We start from the raw sequence: 23,639 nt of genomic DNA on the forward strand, positions 1-23,639 counted from the left end.
TGTAAATTGAACTAATTTGATTGTATATGTTTGTATAGTTTGGCTGATGAATTGTATATGTTCTTAAAATGATTACTAGTCTGTGTAGCTCTACTGATGAATTGTATATAGACCTACTGTAAATTGAATGGTAATATGTATAGCTCAACTGATGAATTGTTTATGATTATAAATTGAATTAATCTACTTGATATTAATTGCACAAATTTGTATAGCTTAATGAAAGTATGCTACTTTGTATTGTATATATTTGTATAGTTTTGGCCGATGAATTGTATATGCTTTAAATTGAATAGTAATCTATATAGCTCTACTGATAAATTGTTTGTGTTTGTAATTTGAAGTAGTTTGCATGATATGTATTATCAATTTCTGTATATCACAACTGGTTGAATTGTTTATGCCTTAAATTTAATTAAATTGTTTTGTATTATAATATAGTTCAACTTATGAATGATCGTTTGCGTTTGTAAATTTAATAATCTGATTGGCTATGTATTGTATACTTTTAGTAGAGCCATCGATGTAGCTCAGTCGACAGACTCGCTGGGCTGCTGATCCGGAGCTGCGTCCGGGCTTGGGTTGGATCCCCCTTTGGACTTCGGTTTCTTCGGAGGTTTTCCCCAGCCGTGGGACTGAAGCCGGATGGTCTATGGCGAGTCCTTGGCATCAACCCCTTTGATTTGATTACCCCCTTTGATTTGATTACCTGGTTGGGTTTTTCCGAGGTTTCCCCCACCGAAAGGGCAAATGCCGGGTAATATTTTGGCGAGTCCTCGGACCTCATCTCATCTCACTACATCTCGCCAAAATGTAAAAAAATGTAAAAAAATTGTACAAAATTGTAAAAATTGTAGAAAATTACTAAATTGTAAAACTATAAAAATTTGTAAAAATTGTAATTGTAATATTGTAAAATGTTGACATGTTCCACATCTTAAAGCTTCATTGCTCATGTAAGATCTATGGAATAAAATAAATGAATGAATGAATGAATGAATGAGAGCTAGGGTTCAGGTATTGGTGCTCGAAATTTTTTTTATTGTAAAATTTGCTTTATCTAACCTCATTTAATAAGAAATTTTGTAGTATATTAATTTGATTTATTACTGCTGTGTTTAATGATATTAAAATTTGAAGTGATAGCAAGTTAGCTGGTATAGATGGCTTCATTAGAGGGTTCGAGGTCCTGAATAGTGTCAGTAATGGGGGACTTTGTATAGGTCTATAAAAAAGGCTGTGATTCAAATAATGCTTTGCTTTTCAAATATGCTTTGCACCTATTTATCACGTTGTTAAACTGTTGTTCACAACCAAGATTGCAATGTGAAGCGAAAAGAGTTTGTTACTTTCATCTAAGTAACTACAACTTTTATTTGAAGCGTTTTTATAGTAGTTTTACTCAATTAAGTTTATATAAAGCAGAAGGATGAAGAAGGTCATGTGATTGTTTGACATCAGTCTTGTTGTATTTTTTTAAGTGTAGAGCATAAGCCATTTCGAAATGTCAGAACACTTTGAGAACAGATCGAGGACTTAGAGTCAGACAACGTTAACTCCAAAAAACGCAACTTTAAAGAGGAAGGAACAAAAGTGAAGACCGTTGTTCATCTAATGATTGCTCATTTCTTTATGAAAATGAACTTTTTATATTTTTACAATTTGTAGAAAATTTATTCTTACAAACATTTCAGTGTGATTCAGAACAATAGCACTGATTTTCTTAGCGAAGATTTGTAATTTCCGGAGATGACGTTCTCTGACTCTAACTGAAGCAGAAGGCAATAGGAATTAACGTTGCATCAGAAACTATTGTACTGATAGTAATAACGATTTCAATTTTTTTTTAATAACAAAATTATGGAGTATTGAAATTTTCTTGAAAAAAATTCAACATTGTACAATGTACTGTATGCTGAATGAAAGTTAACAACAATGTTGGCGATCGGCGTGGCTCAGTCTGCTAAGGCGCTTGTCTGCCGATATGGAGTTGCGCTCGGGCTGATTAACTGGCTGGGTTCTTCCTGTTTCTGTAACATCTTCGTCAGTTTCTTGCATCAAGGCTAACTCTGAAAGAGCTAAGGTTTTATGTTTTTATTTTTTATTTTATTTGATTATTTAACAACTCTGTATCAACTACTAGGTTATTTAGCGTCGATGAGATTGGTGATAGCGAGATGATATTTGGCGAGATGTGGCCGAGGATTCGCCATAGATTACCTTATATTCACATTACGGTTGGGGAAAACCTCGGAAAAACCCAACTAGGTAATCAGCCCAAGCGGGGATCGAACCCGCGCCCGAACGCAACTTCAAACCGGCAGGCAAGTGCCTTAACCGACTGAGCCACGCCGGTGGCTTGGTTTTACGTAAAGCATCTATTATTCTCATTGATGAAACATCGATGATCCCTGTTGACTGTGTGGACCGTTTGCTAAGAGACAATATGAAATGTAACGATCAATCATTAGGTAATATTCCAATAGGTGGGAAAGTTATTCTTTTCGGTAGTGATTTCAGGCAGGTATTACCAGTGATGCCAATGTCAAGCCGAGTTCAAATCCTGGAATTCCTTTATTATTCTTCACTTGACCCAAAATATGCGAGCCAATGTCAATGAACGATCATTTTCTGAATGGTTACTTCAATTAGGAAATGGAACACATTAATCTAATAATCTCGGTGAAAATATTAACATTCCAAATAACTTTATTTGCAAGGAAAACTCTGTTGTCAACCACGTTTTTGGTACACATTAAATGCTAGTATCGTTGAGGAATATTCGACTCCGAGTTATTGTGTATCCTTTCAATGACAATTGTTATGAAATCAACAACGAAGTGATCAAGTTAATTGCAGGGGATTCCAAGGGGTACTGCAGTGTCGAGTCAATCATCACAGAGGACAAGGGATCCGGCAGAAAAGTTAAACATATCACTAGAATATCTTAATTCCATTACACCCTCAGGAATGTCACCACACAAATTCATCCTTAAAGTTGGTGCAATTGTTATGCTCATCAGGAATATGAACTTGCCCTCTGGCTTATTTAATGGAGTTCGCATGATGATACGTTGCTTAACGAAAAATCTGTGAAACTTGAAATTTTTAAAGCTGCTGAAAAGGGAAACATTGTTTTTATGCCACAGATAAAGCTAATTCTACTGATCAAAATACGCCTTCGTCAATGACAAGATTGTTGTTCCCAATGAGGCTGAGATTTGCTATGGAAATCACAAGGCACAAGGGCAGACATTTAAGAAACTTGGCATCTATATTTCTAAGCCTGTGTTCAATCATGGACAATTATTGTATGTTACATTCAGCCGTGTCAAGAATCCACAAATTTAAAAGGCATGATGGGGCCGATAAGCTAATACAATAACAATTAAAGTTTTATCATATACCGTCAATGCTTATCCATTTAACTAATTTATTGATTTTACAAATTTGTTACATTTATTTGATTTTAAACGTTTTCGACTTTATTAAGCCATCTTCAGAAAGTTTACGCCCATATGCATGAGATTGGTATATATGTATGCAATACAACTAATAAATAAACCAATTAATGTAACACTCTATGAAAGTAATTGAACATATGGCAATATTAAAACATTACTGTGATAAAACTGACTATATGAGCCATAATCAAGGTTATTAAAAATTACTACATGCTAAATTAAAATTATGATACAATTGTAATTAAAACAGGTTGATATCTATGTTGAATTCCAGATTTGAGAGAGACTTGGTGAAACATCTGTGGGGGAAGAAAAGAAATATATCAAGTTATGATACCTATTAATCCAAATTATGATGAAGAGTCATGTACAAGATCAGAGCAAAGTTCATATATAAGTCAAATTGCTGTTAGTGCCATAAACTTTGCATGTAATACTCCCTTTAAATAATTGTACATACATTACCGCAGCCGAAGATTTTCATATAGCCCGGGCATTTAAATTAGGCATCCCCCTCCTAAACGAGCAGATTCCAAACTTGCACAACCCTTTATCCAATCTGAACGCACATAACCCACGTGATGGCTTTTCAACCTATAACCATTCTCCCCCACTTCCACCGTCAGCTGTGACCTAGTTTACCTAATTTCTGTAAACGCCGCGCACAAAACAATTGTCTTGCCACCTTCAGCGACTACAAGGATAGCTCCGCAGTATTTATGATTGTAAGTTGAATTTGAATAGCTTTATTACATAACACAGTTAATCAATACCACAGGTTTAGTTTCTATACATTTAATTCCGATCCTGTAAATTTTAATAAAAGGTAAAGGTAAAGGTATCCCCGTAACATGCCATGAAGGCACTTGGGGGGCATGGAGGTAGAGCACCATGCTTTCCATGACCTCGGCACTAGAATGAGGTGGTGTGGTCAGCACCACGCTCTGACCGCCTTTTACCCCCGGGAAGAACCCGGTACTCAATTTTATAGGAGGCTGAGTGAAATTTTTAAATTTAATAGTACAACTGTTCTCTCATCGAGAAGTCTGTATCTAGATTTATGTGGCTTATCAAGCTTATGGCAATAACAGCAATTTGACTTATATATGTGGTCTTGTACATGACCCTTCATCATAATTTGGATTAATAGCCTAGGTATCATAACTTGATACATTTCTTTTCTTCCCCCCACAGATGTTTCACCAAGTCTCTGTCAAATCTGGAATTCAACATAGATATCAACCTGTTTTAAGTACAATTGTATCATAATTTTAATTTAGCATGTAATAATTTTTAATAACCTTGATTATGGCTCATATAGCAAGTTTTATCACGGTAATGTTTTAATAATGCCATATGTTCAATTACTTTCATAGAGTGTTACATTAATTGGTTTATTTAATAGTTGTATTGCATACATATGTACCAATCTCATGCATATGGGCGTAAACTATCTGAAGATGGCTTAATAAAGCCGAAAACGTTTAAAATCAAATAAATGTAAAAATTTGTAAAATCAATAAATTAGTTAAATGGATAAGCATTGACGGTATATGATAAAACTTTAATTGTTAAAGAATCCACAAGATATAGAAGTAGTTGTCATTAGAAATACACGTGAACAAGGCCAAGATGGTGATATAGCATATACAAAACCATTGTTTACAAACAAATATTATTGTAATATACGTAAGTCTCATTCTAATTGTGTCAAATTACGTTTTTGAATCAGTGTTGTGTTTGATTCAATTGTTCGTATATTCAATATGTAAAGATAGATTTTATACAAAGAATTGTGTTTCAATCGAATTGCTGCCTTTAATGAAATTGTACAAAGGTAATGTGTTCCTTATTGCTTTATTTTTTAGTCTAATTGCATATTTATTTATTTTTTAAATAGTCATCCAATATACATGCAGCTATTGTTGCTTCAGACTGCTAGTTCTATAATAATCATTTATACTATACTTATTACATTACTTGTCTGAAGTGCGTTAGCAGCAATGACATTATTCATTACTTTTTGTCTTCTAGAGTTTTATTATTAGCAACAGAACCAGTTTCTTCAAACTTCCTGATTAAATCACCACAATTAAGAATGAAATATGGACCTTTTCTTAAATTATTAAATGGTGTAAATTTTCTGAGACATTGAGAAATACGCCAATAGCTTTCACAATAGCATTGGCTCAGCTGTATCATAACATTTAATGCTACAAACATAGCTCTAAACTTCAAAATTATTGTAGCAGTACTAATAAAATCATTTTCGTTTTAATCCACAAAATGATAACTTGGGAAATGGAAGAAGTAACATATGAAAAACTGCATTGTTCGCCCAAAACAGTGATAGTTTTGTTTTTCTACCTCATACATTATAATATTTATAACGATTTAAAATTTTGAGTGGCTTTGTAATGACTTTGTATTTTTATCGACAAGTTTAATTTTAATGTCTTTTCTACACTATTTATTTTTAGAAGATTAAAACGCATTTTTATTCCCTTAACACCCGATGTTTAATTATATGAACTAATACGTGCACCCATGTCATAGGACAACATTAACACAAAATTTCATCGAAAATTATTAACATCAATATAGTGATAGAAAATACTTAAAAATATTGACTTGAGGAGTTGAGATTTTCTTATTTTATTACTGCTGCTAAGTTAAACTGTAGTCTATTCAATATCCGCAAATGTTATTGCATAAGCACCAATTTTAATTAATAATAAAGCTCACAGTCCATAATAAAATGTTCTGTATTCGTAATTTTATGCCTGTTATTATTCGGTTGACAAGCTTTTGTCATCTAGTCTGCTATTAAAAAAATCTGAAAGTTAGAATTTATAAAACAGCTATATCACCAGTTGTTCTGTATTGTTGTGAAACTTGGACTCTCGAGAGAAGAACAGAGATTAAGGGATTTGAGAATAAGGTTCTTAGAAAAATATTTGGGGCTAAGAAGGATGAAGTTACAGTAGAATGGAGAAAGTTACACAACGCAGAACTGCACGCATTGTATTCTTCACGCGACATAATTAGGAACATTAAATCCAGATGTTTGAGATGGGCAGGGTATGTAGCACGTATGGGCGAATCCAGAATTGCATATAAAGTGTTAGTTGGGAGGTCGGAGGAAAAAAGACCTTTGGGTAGGCCGAGACGTAGATGGGAGGATGATATAAAAATGGATGTGAGGGAGGTGGGATATGATGATAGAAACTGGATTAATCTTGCACAGGACAAGGACCGATGGCGGGCTTATATGAGGGCGACAATGAACCTCCGGGTTTCTTAAAAACCATAAGTAAGTACTTGTAATTTATGCAAAATTCATTATACCTGCCGTACATTTAGCTCTTGTAAAAGAACCCGAAAGAACTCCAGACAAATTTTATGGATGAATGTTTTCCTAACTCGCTAAGTTTCCTGCCTTGTTGCCAAATATATGTGCGGGCCGTCTTAACTGATACTGCTGATATCTCTGCACGTCAGGATCTCAGGAGGCACCATAGACGATGCAGGACACACATCAAAGATACAAAAACCATTAAATGACAGTGTACCTAGGACAGAAAATCACATTCATCTTCGTATGGAAATTGTATTGGGTTGATACAAAAGTTCGAGACAAAAGTGTTATTTGAGGCGAATAAAAGAGAGAAATTAATCAGTAACATATCCTCCTACATTATCTATGATTCTCTGGCAACGCTGGAAGTGTTTCGATTCCTCATTTGAAGAAATCTGAAGGTTTGGAGTTGAACAAGTCGTCAAGCCAAGTTTATAAAGCATCTTTGTTATCAAAGGAGTTTCCTTGAAGGTTGATGTGTAGAGAAAGAAAAAGGTGAAAATCCGAGGGTGCATTATCGGGAAAATAATAGGAGACGTAGAATTACCTCCCAACGGAACTCCTGGATAGCTGCTTTCGTCATGCTAGCGGAGTGCGGGCGTGCTTTATAGTGTTGTAGAAGCATTTGATACAGTCTTCCCGGTCGGTCGTTTTTCTTCAATTGCGGCCGCAAGGCGTCTGAGTTGTTGGCAATAAATGTCAGTTGTTATGGTTATATTCTTAGGAATCAATTCCTAGTACACGAAGCCTTTTTTTATCCCATCAGACGCGTAACATCATCTTCTGTGGACGGACACTAACTTTTGTACGGTTTGTTGTATGTTACAACGACAGAACCATTTTCTTATATAGCTTTCTCCGATGGCATTCTCCCCGTACACGGCACAAATTTTTCGAGCCACCTCCGCTGCCTTTGCTCCTCTATTAAAGTCAAACAGAAGAATATGTCGGAAATGATTGTTTGTTTTTTTTCCACTTGACATTCTATCTTCTTTAGCCCACAAATAGCACAAACGTTCTTCAATTCGTAAAATTAAATACGTATTTACAAGCACAACTCTCCAAATGACAAGCGATGTAGAATCTCCTAACAACGTAGTGTTGTGATGACGAACAAATACTCTACGAACTTATTCATCAATTTAATATTAATCTCAGCATATATTTATTTTTTGCAAAAGTTATAATTTCCTCGAAACAAAACTTCTTAGATCTGCTGACTATTTTGAATAAATATATAACAAGGTAATGGATGACACTGTTTATTTTAAACAATTGCTGCGCACTGGTCATGATCTTTTTCCTGAATTAGAGTGGCAGTTCACACCCCACTATTTGATATTATCTTCTCCCTGCCTCCCTGCCACGTGTCACGTTCTCTCTCCGTACGAAACGTTGGACCAGTTAACGGGAAGCCTAGCAGGTGGTCAGAGCGTGGTGTCACTGCAGGTTGTTTCATATCACTCCATCAATTGTGAAAACCACGTAGATTTAGTTATTACTGTAACAAAGCTGCCAGCATTTAATATTTATATGTATATTGTTTGTTTAAAATACTGTATATGTTACATTTTTATTTATATTTCATACCCAGTATTTATTATTTTGTTACACATTCAATTTTTATTTCAAAGATCTTAGGCATTATGATTCAGACTGGAAGGTAATTATTTCCAATCACCATTTGAAACAATGGAAAGAAAACAAGAACTAGCACACTATTAACATTAAATAAAATACCAATACTATCAAATATACCTCTGATTGAGTTTCTAGCTGATATGTACTCGTACATCTACCTATGTTATGATGCAGTACATCTCGAAATAACTACTGAAGCTTTCCTGGCGACGTGATAATTCGAAATTTTCTCGGGGTTCCAGCCAGGTCATAAGTTGGTGATCCACCGACGTTTCGAGGAAGTTCATCTTCCTCATCTTCAGGGATAAATGATATCTGAGGGATGAATGAATGAATGAGTGGGGGAAGTGGGAGGAGAAACTTTAAAGGTACGTGAAAACACGTCCTTGCAAGGGGGGAGTTGGGGCTGTGAAAAACTGAATATGTGAGCTCCAAGCCTCTTGGCCACTTGTCTCACTTCGGGTTTCGCCGCCCCAGTGAAGGAGCGCTAGAAATTTCCACTGGGTAAGCCGAAAATGGACGTAACTGATTAGCTACAACATACGGGGGGGAGGAGGGGCAGAAGTATAGCGACCTGATCCGGAGGAGAGACGCGATGGTACCAACTAGAAAGAGTGATACAAGTGTAGGCACGAGCCAGTTTGGCTGTTTGAAGATTCGAACGCGTAGGGATTAATCTTAACGGCAATAGCCAATTGGCTCTTTGATGATTTTTCTCAGATCAGGAGACCAGCCAATTGGCTCTTTGATGACTCCATTGATTTGTACAAGGGGACGATTGAATTCTGTTAGGGCCCGAGTTCGATGTGAATAATCATTAATTTTGAGCCGTCACCAATGTCTGGGGAAGTGAATGCAGGTCCGTGGCCCATTTCATTAGGGCTCATCCCGACATTTGTCTTAACGCCTTAGGAAAACCACGGAAAAACCTTAGGCAGGATGAGATGTCTCAATTTCAGAGACTAGCCAGTTGGCTCTTAGGTAAAATGACTTGATTGGATGGATGTAGACTGGCCAATTGGCTCTATTACAACTCCATCGATCAGCAAAACGGAATTATTGGGGACGATATGTTAGCTCAAGTTATTTAATCATCATAACGGTATTAGCCAATTGGCTTTTTGATGGTTTCTGTCAGATCCGGAGTCTAGTCAATTGACTCTTCACTCCGTAGACCTGTAAGAGGGATAGAATGGATTTATAGCCCGAGTTAGAGCAGGTCATTTCACAGTGGTTGCTTATTCGATTAAGTCATGAATTAATAATCTACCTAAATCTGGGAGTGACATCTGCCTCCCTCCTTTCCTGTCGTAAGAGAATAGCTAGTGGACCTGTCTGGTGTCTTCGCCGTAACCTAGGATCATACCGGCCGAGGCCTGATATGAGCGGGTTGGGGCTGGCATGAGCGGCCTCAGACAGGTTTCTAGCCAATCGAGCAATGAACTCGTCTACGGTTGGCAAGTTTAGCTCATCGTGGAGCTTCTCTCTCGAAGCGACTCGCGGGAGATGTGTTATGATGCGAATCACCTGGTTCTGGATAACTTGGAGTTTACGGAGATGGGCCATTGCCGCGAACCCCATGCGGGTGCGGCATAGGTTATTACAGACCGAATAAGGGCCTTATACATGGTAAGTCCTACCCCCCGGTTGTCAGGAGTGAAGGCCGCCAGAATGGGATAGTGTCTAACTATCAATCCATTGGCCTTACGAAGAAGGGAATGGAAATGATCTCGGAAGGTGAGATGAGAGTCCATAATGATCCCTAAATATTTAATTTGGTTCATCCACGGCATTGCTTTTCCGAAAAGTGTGGGTGGAGGTGGTATGTCTTCGAGCCTCACTCTTAGTGAAAAGAGTATGGCCTGACATTTCTCTACATTGACCTTGATTCTCCAGTCGTGGAACCACGGCTAGAGGTGATCTAAGATCGACTGCAATCTACGGGACGCTAATCTATAGGTTTTGCCCATCGCCAAGAGGGCAGTGTCATCTGCATAGATATGCAGATGGCTACTTCTGCCGTGGATATAGCGAAACGGGAGGTCATTAATGAATATATTGAAAAGTATGGGACCGATAAACGATCCCTGCGGGACTCCTGCGTGAATTTCACGAGGGGTGGAGAAACTAGTGCCTACTCGGGTCTTGAATGTACGGCCTCGGAGGTAATCTGAAATGAGGCCTACCATTCCATCTGGGACTCCCATGCCTAGTAGATTAACCAGGAGCCCTTCATGCCAAACATTGTCGAATGCTCGTTCGATGTCCAGGTAAGCTGCAGCAATGACACGCTTCATGCTCATGCCCCAGGTAATGTCCTCCGTCATGCGGATTGCCTGTAGTGTAGTGGAACGACCAGGGTGGAAGCCGAACTGCTCGTTCCTGATTTGGGGCAACACTACTGCAGTGAGGCGTCTATGTATGACCCCCTCCGCCAGTTTGCTGAGACAACTGAGGAGACTAATAGGCCTATGGTTGCTTTGATTCGTCTTATCCTTTCCGGGCTTTGGAAAGAGAACTACTTGAGCCTCTTTCCAGGGAATGGGATAGTGACCGGAAGCCAAGATGTTATTAATTATCTCTGCTATGCGCTTCATAGCTGACCCTGCAATATAATTCCTTGGATACCGTCGGCTCCTGCAGCCTTATGAGGGGCGAGGCGACCAATAAAATGGGCGACCTTGTGGGGGTTAGTAGGTCGTATCCCTTTTTCCAGCTCCCTGCCGAGGAGGTCTTGAACCGATTCCTCAACAGCTCTAATATGGGGCAAGTTTAAATTTAGATCCACCGCCTGGAAAGTGGTCTCTAGAACGTCTGCCAATGCGGTAGCCTTCCCCTTAGGAGTAAAAGTAGTAACATCTGGGCCGACTATTAGTGGGTGGATAGGTTGACACGGATTGGACAGATTTCGAGACACATGCCAGACATCTGACATGTTTCTGCTGTCCATCGTCTCAACCTTGGATTTCCAAGTATCCACGACCGTTTCGTGCACCACCTCACTGATCCTCCTGAGCAAGCGGTTCATTTCTACTCTGTGTTCATCTAACCTAGTACGCTTCCACAATGTCCTGGCTCTATTGCGGGAGATCTTTAGGTCTCTAATATAGGCTGGCAGCTACATTCGTCCTGGTTGTAGAGACCGTTTCGGTATTGCTGCATCCATTGCCTTCTTAATGCACTCCTTGAGGTCGCTAACTGACCTATCTATCCCTGCCGGAGTAACTTCGGGCGGGAGTGATGGAAGCGTAGCGGCTACCTGGTCTTGAAAGAACACCCAGTCTGTCGGCTTGTAATTGAATTTCTCAGCGGTGGGGGAGAGTTGGACTGGGTGCATGATCTCCATGATCACCGGTAGGTGATCGTATGGAAGATCATCCAGGATTGTTAGTCTCACCCTGGTTGTGAGACCTTTCACCAGAGCAATATCCAGGATATCGGGAACTTGATTAGCAGCATCTGGTACGTCTGTGGGTTCCCTAGGGGCCATCACAACGTACCCGTTTCCTGTGGAATTTTAAAAAAGTCTATCGCCCTCCCGATTGGGGCGTCTACAGTTCCAGCTAGCGTGCTTCGCATTAAAGTCTCTGGCGACTATGAACCTATCTGTGAGGCTTGTCACTATATCTAAATCCAGTTCAGTGAGTGTGCCCGGGGGACTGTAGGCAGCCATAAGCAGAAAGGGGATTCTACCTATGTAGGCTCTAATAGCTACTGCCTCTAACGTCGCTAGCTGGGGAAGGAGATACTCATAGTGCGCGATCGTAGATGGAACGAACACCGCTACACCTCCGTCTCTTCTAGCTGGTCTATCCAATCTATAGATTTTAAACCCCGCGCATCTGAAATTTACTTGGGGTGCAGGAACGTTTCCGTTACAAATGCTATGTCTATATTATTTACGTCCAGAAATGCCCTAAACTCATTTCTAACATGTTCAAGGCCCCTGGCGTTCCATATACACATCTTAGCAGCTCCGTCATTTCGTCTGGCCATTAGGGGAAACGAGGGAGGTTAGGAGTTTAAATAACTCTGGGAGGGCAGACATAGGATTCTCCATCAGGAGAACTATCACCCTCGTTAACCTTTCTAGGATTGGGGCGAGCGGCAGGTTAGGGTTAGCTAGTTGCACCGCCTCGGCAAAGTTCTTAACTTGCTCGAGGGTAGCACCTGGATCGGTCACGCCTTTCGAGGTGCTTGCAACAGCTTCCTGCTGGGCTGGTGGGACATGGGCTGAGGTGGGCTCTGCCGTGGTAGTCTTAGTGACTTTTCTGCTACCCTTGTTGCGCTTAGAGCGCTGGGATAATGGTTCTCCACTATTGGCAGCAGGATTGGGGATTATCGCTGCCACGGTCGACCACAGAGGCGCGACGGGCATATCTAGCAAGGGAGGGATTACCGTCTGCTGCTGCTGCTGTTGACGGACCTGCCCAAGTTCCATGCGTGACACCGCACGGGGCTCCCTCACAGGGGCTCGAGCCTGCTGCTGCTGTTCCAGGAACAGCTGCTGTTGCCTGGCAGCTCGCTCTACCCGCTGCTGTCGGAGCCACTCTTATTGGAGCGTCCGCTGCTCCTCGAGCTCTGCCCTCCTCCGCCGGGCCGCCCTGCTCGATCCTTCTGTGGCATCCCAAACTTGGAGAGCTAAAGGACAACCTCCATAGTTGGCGGTGTGAGCGCCGCCACAGAGTGTGCAAGTAGCAGGGACATTGTTGGGCTTGCGACAGTCTCTAGTTCTATGGGGGCGTGCGCAAGCCCGACACATTGGCTGTGCTCTGCAACTAGCCTGAGTGTGGTAATATCAATGGCATTTGCTGCACTGAGGTGGACGCTTGCTGGGGACATAGTCCTCAACCGTAATACGCATCAGGCAACACTGCCGTAGGGCTCTAAATCTATCCCGGCCTTCGGGGGTGTTGTCTATATCCACAATGACCATAGGAATTTTGGTTTTCGTCCTAGAGGAGTGCATCCTCGTCACTCGCCGGACGGTGATGCCTTGGAAATCCAGGTCGCCCTGGATGTCCTCCTCTGTGGAATGAATGTCGACTCCTCTCAGTACAAAACGAAGAGGCTTCTTATTTTTGGGGCGAAGCAGGTTAAACGCTACTCGCCGATCTGTCAGGAACCTGCAAAGATTTGCGTAGTCCCTGTCGCAGATGGTTTTCTCGGCCGTCCCGCCACGCGGTATGAGCACATTCCTAGAGGTACGTAATCCGCTTTGAACTCAAGGTTCAATCGGCCTAATGAACCTGTAAATGCAGGGGTAAATTGACTGGGGGAATGTCCCCCCGTCTCCTAGTAAAAGCCGTCTCAGCAGCTCCTTCTCGATCTTGTCCTCACTCTCCGAAACGTGAGTACGAGCGGGGGAAGGGGGTCGCGGAGGAACGTCTACTACTTCAGGAGCAGTATCCATTTCCTGTTGGACTTCAGGAACGGGGGAAGTTCTGTATCCTGTATCTCGTCGCGTTGTGCAGAATTATTGGCCTGAGGGTCCGTTATTTTCTCTAAGTTAGAGAGGGTAATTCTCTCTCCCTCACTCAGGGCAACTGCGGTGGGAGCGCCGCATTCTTCGGGGCAAGGTGTGCCCTTCTTTTTCTTCTTATTGGCCTTCTTGGCCTGTGGCGCATCAGAGCCCGACGGGTCTGGCTGCGGCTCCACTAGTGACTTGCTCTTGTCACTGGGTCTATGAAGACCACTCGTACCAATTACTACTGCAATAGCCGCGTCTGCGACTTTGGAAGCTGCCAGCTTGCACTGGTCAGCCGGCTTTCTAACTAGTCCTGAGGGGAATGGGAGAGTCTGGGAGGGCCGCAGATCTAGAATCTCTGCGACTGGCACTGGAATCGGCGGTGTCCGTACTGGTCCCGACGAGCGCAGGCTTCGACGCTTCGGGGGTGGTGGAGGAGTATGGGACGCGGATTTAGGATGAACTATGAAGTACGACGCAGTGGGTCTTGCTTGATCAGTGCACTTAAGCAACCGCCGAACGCCACAGACTTCAGATGGGCTCATGACCTTCTTTTCCCTAACTCGGGTCATTATTCGATCTCGAAGTTCGAGGGGGATTGGCCCTAAGAGGCACGCCGTCCGCAGTGCAAGTACTGCTAGGCTCCTGTCCCACTAGGGTGGAAGCCCAGCAGTTCTGCCCGACCGGTCGCCGGAGCTTTGCCCGGTTAGCTACCGTAGCAAGGTCTGTGGAGCCAGCCGGGACCGTCGGTGTGATTCGCTTTCTCTCGTAGGCCCTGAGAAGGGCCGGACGAAATTTAGCGTAGCCCTGAGAATGGCCGGATAATAGTTCAAGAAATGGAGGGAAGAAAGCAAATTAGCCCGAGGGCCCTGCCTTTAGGCAGTTACTCCGGGACCGGTACCGTTACTCCAAGGAGTGCGTGAACCAGTAACGCACGGAGTCTCTCCCTAGCAGGAAGCCTGCCTAAGGGCTAAGGATGGCTAGGAGTCTCCTAGAGAGAGGACCCAATCCCCGATCGGGATCCGCCTGGCCTAGGGAAGATTAGTGCACGCAGCCCTCCGTGGGCTGCGCGGCTATCTTCGCGCTGCGCGCCGGTGCGGCACGTGGACCAGTTGTCTGCTTCTTAAGTGCCGATCACGTGGCTTTTCGACGCCTTGCCGAAGATGACCTGTGCTCGGCAATTCGAGCCTCACTGGCCGAGAGCTGCTGGGCTGCTGAGCTCTCTTAACTTGTAGCCGCTGTTTTGAAGTTCTCCGATGGGCTGAGTTCGCTGCGAAACCGAAGATCTCCTGCTGCTAAAAGCTCCAAGCACGTCTGACTTCTTCCACGTCCAAGAAAGAAGTCATATCTGAGGAATGAACGAACGAAGTTTGTATTAGCCCCTACAGGGCCTGCCCGCTTTAGGGTCTTAAGTGCCCTCTTCGGGCTGCGATATTATATATTCGTAAATATTGTCACAACGAGCCTTACAGCTGGGGGGTTCGAGAGGCTTGGTTTGGGGGTTGTGTTGTTCTTCTTCTTTTCTTCATTGGAGGACTCTGCCGGGTCCGACGTCCGGCGCCGCTATCACCTCCGCTGCCGGGTGTTTGTGTCAGTTTGTGTGTTCGTGAGTCTAAGTTGCGTCATCGTCTTGTCGATTAACATTGTTATATCCGCTCTGTCTAGGGCCTAATGGGATTTGGTTGTCGGGGTTGTTGTCTGTGTTGGACGTATTGCTGGAATAGGTTTGATATAGTGATTGTCGGGTTTACCGGTGGCGGTAGTACGAAAAAATGCTGGGAATTAGGTCTGTAGATGGCTTTATGGACATATTGGATATTTTTGCGGCGTATGTGTTCTGTTAGTGGAATGATTTTGGTCAATCTGTAGGTAGCTGCGTTGGACGTGTTGCGGGGGAGGAGATAGGCTCTGCGGATTAGTCTCCTTTCCGTGGCACCTTTGCCGCTGAGGCTAGAAGCAGGTAAACGGGTGTAGAGTTGTGAGGCGTATAGGATGGCTGGTCTGATAAAGGATTTATATATGATGATGTTGGTTTTCGGGAGACAGCTGGCTCGTTCGCGTGGGCGCCCGGTTAGGTTGTGTAGTAGTTTCGTCGCAAGGATAATTCTTTGTCTAAGTTTAGGAATTTGTTTAGTTAGTGTCAGTTTTCTGGTTATGGTCACGCCTAAATACGTCAGTTCGTTCATATCTGAGGGTACCTAGCTCCTTAATTTATAGTGCCGAAAATCAGGAACAAGGTCAGATCAGTAAAAGACGATCTAGGCCTCAGAGTACCAGGGATCTACCTCATCCCGTGTGAATGTGATGCGGCTTACATTGGACAGACTGGACGCACAATAGCGACGCGTCTTTCGGAACATCAAAGAAGCATCAGATTAATGCAGCCAGAAAAATCCGGATTGGCTGAACATTGCATTGAAAAAAGCCATAGGGCTAATTTCAATAACACCGAGGTCCTGGTAAAGTGTGCGGGCTATTGGGATAGAAGAGTAAAAGAAACCCTGGCCATAGCGGCCGAACGCGGTAACCTGAACCGGGACTCATGTCTCCAACTAAGCGCGGCATGGGCACCATCTATTAAATTTCTCACCACCCGGACGACGGGCCGTCATCAGCGAAGGACATATGAGAACTCGTCCGCCGAGCCCACCGTAAGACCCAAGGTCATTCAGCCGGAAAGCACAAAGCAAGATGACACGTCGGCCGCGTTCTCGCCGCGGTCCGCACTAATAACAGCCAATCGGCGCACAGCTCCTCGGCTGACTCCCTCTGGCACTATAAATTAAGGAGCTGGGTACCCTCAGTTATAATTTAACCCTGAAGATGAGGAATATGAACTTCCTCGAAACGTCGGTGGATCACCAATTTATGACCTGGCTGGAAGCCCGAGAATATTTCGAATTAGCAGTACATCTCACTTGACGGTTTATGTCAGAGGAAAAACAATTGTTGTATATACGTATCTGAAGTCTGATTACAGTAGATTAGTGTAAAATGTAGCTAGACAACGATGTACGCAATGGAGGAGAGAGGAACGGCCACTCTACCCCATTATCTCCTGAGTGATATCTTCTTGATGTTACTTGTGATGTCCAGACCTGTCTTCGGACAGTATCTACTGAACTATAACTATCAAATATATAGGAACGTTGAACTCTTAAGGAAGCTGCAGATGTTTAATAAATTATGATTTTTTTTTCGACATAACTGTAAGTTATACACCGTGTCTCGCTTAGAGGGATCGAGAAATAAGTGATCATTTCAAGTGTAAATAATGGTTTATTAATATATTCTTTTGCATAACTTGATGTAATAACTCTCCGAGTTTCGGAGAATGCTCAATGCAACTCGATGTGTGCGCCTTGAGTTGCTCTGCAGACATCTAAACGGTATTCAACCTCCCGCCAAGAGTTGTGTAGCATTTGTGAAGTCACTAGCACAGCTGCATTTTTTATGCTCTACCTCAGTTCCTTAAATGTGTTAGCTCTGCCTCTTTGGTACACAGCATCCTTCACGATGCCCCAGAAAAAAAAAAATTCCAAGGGGTCAGATCGGGTGACCTGGGTGGCCAGGCAAGGGGTCTTCGTCTTCCGATCCACCTATCTGGGAATTTTTCATCAAAGAAGTCACTCACCCGTTGATGATAAAGGGGTGGGACCCCATCCTTCTGAAAAACTAAACCTGGGGGAAGTTGGTCAACAACAAAGTCCGCAACATGTCCAGATACAAATTTCCTATGACTGTAGTCTCTACGAAGAAGAATGTTCCAATGACGGAGTTCCTCGTTAATCCACACCAAACATTCAGTACTAGTCATAGCACGCACTGAACTTTATGTTGTGATGTCCACATGTTTACTAAAGCGTGTTCTCCTAAAAAGTGGCGCCAGGTTTATTTTACTGCCCTAGCAAAACAAACGAAAATTACACATAAACAAACGAACGTTACGCATGCAGCTGTTTTCAAACTTTGTTGCATAAACTTGGACAGTTTCTCTCTTTTTCAGATGTAAGTCACAACGATATCTTTATCTGATTTTAATTGGTGAGCATTTATTTTTCAATCCCTCTAAGTGGAACGCGGTGTATTAGTTATGTAGTGTGACTGGAAAAAATAGTCGTGGTTTACATGGAATTGTGTATTTTCATGACAGTTGTGTTCCCTTTGCGTCATAATTCTGATGTTTTATATATTATCTATTGTTATATAATTGAAGATCTAACATTCTAAATGTGCTAAGTGCCAATTTTTCAAATTTAATTTCATTCAATCTAAGGGAGGAACATCCATATGAGAATTTCATACTAAATTGCCTTTATCGTAACTCAATTTCAAGTGACTCGTGTTGTAGGTATCTCAATATGCATTTCGCAATGTGTTTTTCATCAATATGTCAGAAAGTTGTTTTTGGCACTTAGCACATTTAGAATATTAGGTCCTCAATTACTTTTCGTGTTTGTTTCAGTTCTTGCAGTCCACAGATCACTCAAGAACTCATCTAATTTTATCTAGTAAGTTTATTCTTAAATATATCTTTACCTTTGGCGTAGTGGGGGACATGCCTCAAGCCATACGAATCCGGAAATATTCCAAGGCCAAGTTAGTAATTTACTAACATGTTGTTTATTTATTATTCAATTGTTATAATTTTAACACATTATGCCTTGTAAGAATATTTATTAGCAATAAGTTGTAAAGTACTATTTTATGTGACTATTTTCACAACTAGTATTCTTTTCTAATGAAATTATTATGAAATCTTTAAGATTTTACATAACACTTCATTCAAGAAACAAATCCTTAGCGTTATAAGTTACTTGTCCCATTTGTTTTCAGTGTATGTGTTGCGAATCAGACTTAATAACAGAGCCTTCTTTACGCTTGGTCCAGTACGGGAGAGAGACATGTCTTCGGCTACCTAACCTTTCTTATTGGCATACTTAATCATTCATAATAGGTAACATAAATAATACGTCACCATGGCAACTAATTATTTTTTCAATAAAGACTCGTGTAATATTGGACAAAAGTCAGTATGATGCAGAACTTATGATACGAGAAAAACATTTATGAGAGAATAAAATGAAAGACAATATTTCCATAGAAGGAGATATTTTGACCAACAAATTACAATACCTCCAATCGTAATACAAAAGGTAACTTGGCGGCCATGTTCCGAGAGAAGTTTTAAATAGTAATAACTTATTTGATATAATGAGTATAAGAGGTTTTGGTAACGCTGATATATTTAAAATCTATGAAAGATATTATTATTATTATTATTATTATGATTATGATTATTATTATTATTATTTTTTTTTTTTTTTTTGGGACAAAACACACGCATTCAACGGCGAAATGAAAAAATCTCCTTTATTAAAACCATGAAAAAGTGTAACTGTTAAGGCCTACATAACCTTACATAGTGTTACGTTGAGATTTACATCACGTTTTTTATAATCTATGAATAATACTTCATGATGGTTTGGAAGTAAATCCTGAAAAGACAAAGTATATGATTATGTCTCGTGACCAGAATATTGTACGAAATGGAAATACAAAAATTGGACATTTATCCTTTGAAGAGGTGAAAAAATTCAAATATATTGGAGCAACAGCAACAAATATAAAGGATACTCGGGAGGAAATTAAACGCAGAATAAATATGGGAAATGCGTGTTATCATTCGGTTGAGAAGCTTTTGTCATCTAGTCTGCTGTCAAAAAATCGGAACGTTATAATTTATAAAACAGTTACATTACCGGTTGTTCTGTATGGTTGTGAAACTTGGAATCTCACTTTGAGAGAGGAACATAGGTGATTGAGAATAAGGTTCTTAGGAACATATTTGGGACTAAGAGGGATGAAGTTACAGGAGAATGGAGAAAGTTACACAACGCAGAACTACACGTATTGTATTCTTCACCTGACATAATTAGGAACATTAAATCCAGACGTTTGAAATGGACAGGGCATGTAGCACGTATGGGCGAATCCAGAAATGCATATAGAGTGTTAGTTGGGAGACCAGAGGGAAAAAGACCTTTGGGGAGGCCGAGACGTTAGATGGGAGGATAATATTAAAATGTATTTGAGGGAGGTGGGATATGATGATAGAAACTGGATTAATCTTGCACAGGATAGGGACCGATGGCGGGCTTATGTGAGGGCGGCAATGAACCTACGGGTTCCTTAAAAGCCATTTGTAAGTAAGTACTGTTGCTCCAAGATATTTCAATTTTTTTTACCTTTTCAAAAGACAAATTTCCAATTTTTATATTTCCATTTCGTACTATGAGATATAACCACATGCCCAGTTATTTTTTTTCGGGATTTACTTCCAAACATATCTCTTTACTTGTTTCAAGTTAAATTGCCGTGTTTATTCTAATAGTTTGTTGATTTTCTCCTAACATATTCACATCATCCGCATAAGCAACTGTAGGCCAACATGTAAATGTAGACCTAATTACTTTGAACAAATTATTTTCTATCTGATATCTTAATCTCTCTTCTTCTGTATAACTGTGGCTGTATCTTTGTTTATTTCTTTCTATTCGTCATGTTACAGCCATTTCTTTAGATGTTGAAAACTTCTCATTTCTATTTAAATTGTTGTCACTCTACCGCACGCGTTTAATTGAACAAAATTGTATGTGAGCTCATCAGTAGAATTTTTTTGTTGGTCAATTTGTTTGAGAATTTTTTAGTTTGATATTTAACAACGCTGCATCAACTACTAAGTTATTTAGCGCCGATGGATTTGGTGATAAGTAGATGGTATTTGGCGAGATGGAACCGAAAATTCGTCATGGATTACCTGACAATTGCCTTACGGTTGGGATAAGCCTCGAAAAAACCCAACCGATAGTCAAATCAACCGAACCCTAGCCCGAGCGCAGTTCAGAATCAGCAGGCAAGACATATCTATTGTCTGAGCTAGCGGTTTGCTATTTGAGAAAGGGCCTCGTACGATTCCGATGTCTGGCATGGCGAGATGTATAAATAAAATTATTAATACATTAGTACTGTTATTAGTTTTATAGGCTTATTTGCTCTCAATACTACAGAGTGATATGGTGTTACATTATTACCACAGACTTAAATAGATAATGGTAGTGATAATAATTTCTTTCTCGAAGAAGCCCATGTCATTTATCCTTGAGAAAGAAGACAGGTAGCAGTTTTATCAGAGCATTTCAGCCATCCTCTAATTATCGTTACACCATTGCTTTACTATCGCCATATTTTTAGCCTTAGTTGCTAATCTGCCTTTGAACCGTCAAATAAGGCAATATGATACTGTAGGATATATTTCGTGCAACATTTTTAAATTGCTTTTTTGATATTGTAACTGAGACTCAGTTTCCTGAAACCTCACTCTTCCACATTTACCCGTTAAAATTCCTCTGTCGTAGTCACGAGTTTTTTTTTATTCCATTCTACTCTTTTATGAAGGTACTTAAATGTCTTGCCTACAAAATAACACAATTTCAAGTCAGTAAGTGGATATAAGGTTTTGTCGGATTTTATTCCTCTCATTGTCTAATAAAAATGTGGAAAAATGTCCATAAAACAGCTGAGAGATTAGCGATGTAGTTAAGTTCAATTTTCTTGCTATGTACTGAGGTTAATCAGCAGTAAATGAGGCATTCCGCTACATAAAAACGGCAGTAATATTAAATGTTACTTCTTTCGCTCCTAACATATTTCTTTATTTTGTTTCGCCGATCAAATCTTCCAGTTCTTTAAGTGATTTCAGTATATTATTTCATCGGTGTAGAGTAACGGATAGCATGTCTCACCGTGAAAGTGCGGGTACGGATTCAAACCCCGATTGAGACAAGTTATCTGGCTGAGGCTTTTTCCGGGGTTTACTCTCAATCCTTCAATAACAAATCCTGGTTAACTTTCGGCGCTGGACCCTGAAATCATATCGCTGCTATTATCACCTTCATTCCACTCAGACGCTAGATAATCACTGCAGTTGATCAAGGGTCGCCAAATAAATCAATTAAAATATAATAGTCTAACTCGCTTACCCTAAATCTAAATCGCTCACCCTAACTCTAACTTCCTAATCCAAACACTAAGAACTCACTCTCAATCTAAATCACTCACCGTAACTCAAACTCACTCTCAGTCTAAATCGCTCACCCTGACTCCTTCACCCTAACTGTAACTTGTTCACCTTATTCACTCTAATAAGCTCTTCTTCATTATAAACCGCTCTGCTTACAGTAACTCGCTCTTGCTGCTCCAACGCACTCTCTGCACTCTTTTATTTCACTCATTGCAACGAACGTCGCTGTCTTGCTCTCCTTTCTCTAAAGGCCTATTGCTAATTCATTATCACTCGTATTCTCACACACTCTTTTCCCTCCACTCATAACAATTATCTTACATTCATAACAATTCTCTTACTTACTTCTCCCGTCAACTGTCACTCTAGTCTAGATCAGCCTCGCTCATGCTGGACTTTCATTCACTCTCACTGAGACATTTACAAACTCTCATTCACTTTCAGTGTCTCTGTTCTATAAAAAAATAATCAATTTTTAAATATAACTAACAAGTAGAAATGTAAACAATACTGTTATCCAACCGGGAGATAAATCGTGAAAGGAATGTGCTTACTATTGCATCATCTATTGGAGCGAATTAGATAAATAATACTAGAGTTATAACGTCAGTTTAAAAATCATGCGCTCTCCTGCATATGTTATTTTCTGTATGGAGGGATTAAAAGACCAGTAGATTAACAGTGATCTAATTTTGTAACTAGGGTAGTATAAAAATGTTATCAGTGTTATGGTTTGTGCTTTGAGAGATAGCTAATAGAGATACGAGTACCCACGTGTGTGACCTTATGACATCTTATGACATCAACATTTATTTACAGCATCACCCCGCTTCGTTTCATTCCCTGGAGACTTTCTCGTGTTTGGAGTACAGTATAAGAAATTTACGTATAGGCTATCTACAAAGAGAATTACTATTATCATCACGACTACTACCGTCTCCAGCTCCACCGTTACCATCTCTATCGCTGCTGAGCCATCATTTCCACTACCTTCAACGCTGGCATTAGCACATCAGCACAGAACCAACACTTTCGAACATGACGTTTAAAACATCAGGAATAAAAATAAATGAGCCACCAGCGTAGCCGAGACCGTATCCGTATTTACTTACTGATCCAGAGCTGAGTTGGACGAGGGTTCGATTTTTATTTATTTTAGTAAGTTATTTTACGACGCTTTATCAACATCTTAGGTTATTTAGCGCCTGAATGAGATGAAGGTGATAACGCCGGTGAAATGAGTCCGGGATCCAGCAACGAAAGTTACCCAGCATTTGCTCGTATTAGGTTGAGGGAAAACCCCGGAAAAAACCTCAACCAGATAACTTGCCCCGACCGGGAATCAAACCCAGACCACCTGGTTTCGCGGCCAGACGCGCTAACCGTTACTCCACAGACGTGGACACGTGGTTTCGATACCCGCTCTGACTGATTACCTACCTAGTTGGAATGTTTCCGAGGTTTTCTCCAACTGTAAGGCGAATGTCAGGTCATCATATGACGAGTCCTCGAACTCATCTAGTCAAATACCATCTCACTATCGCAAATTTTATTGGTGCTAAATACCTTAGAATTTGAAGCAGTGTCGTCGTTAAATAACCGACAAAATATCAAATAATTAGTAGG

The sequence above is a fragment of the Periplaneta americana genome, chromosome 2 (genome assembly GCF_040183065.1).
Source record: "Periplaneta americana isolate PAMFEO1 chromosome 2, P.americana_PAMFEO1_priV1, whole genome shotgun sequence".
Taxonomy (NCBI): Eukaryota; Metazoa; Arthropoda; class Insecta; order Blattodea; family Blattidae; genus Periplaneta; species Periplaneta americana.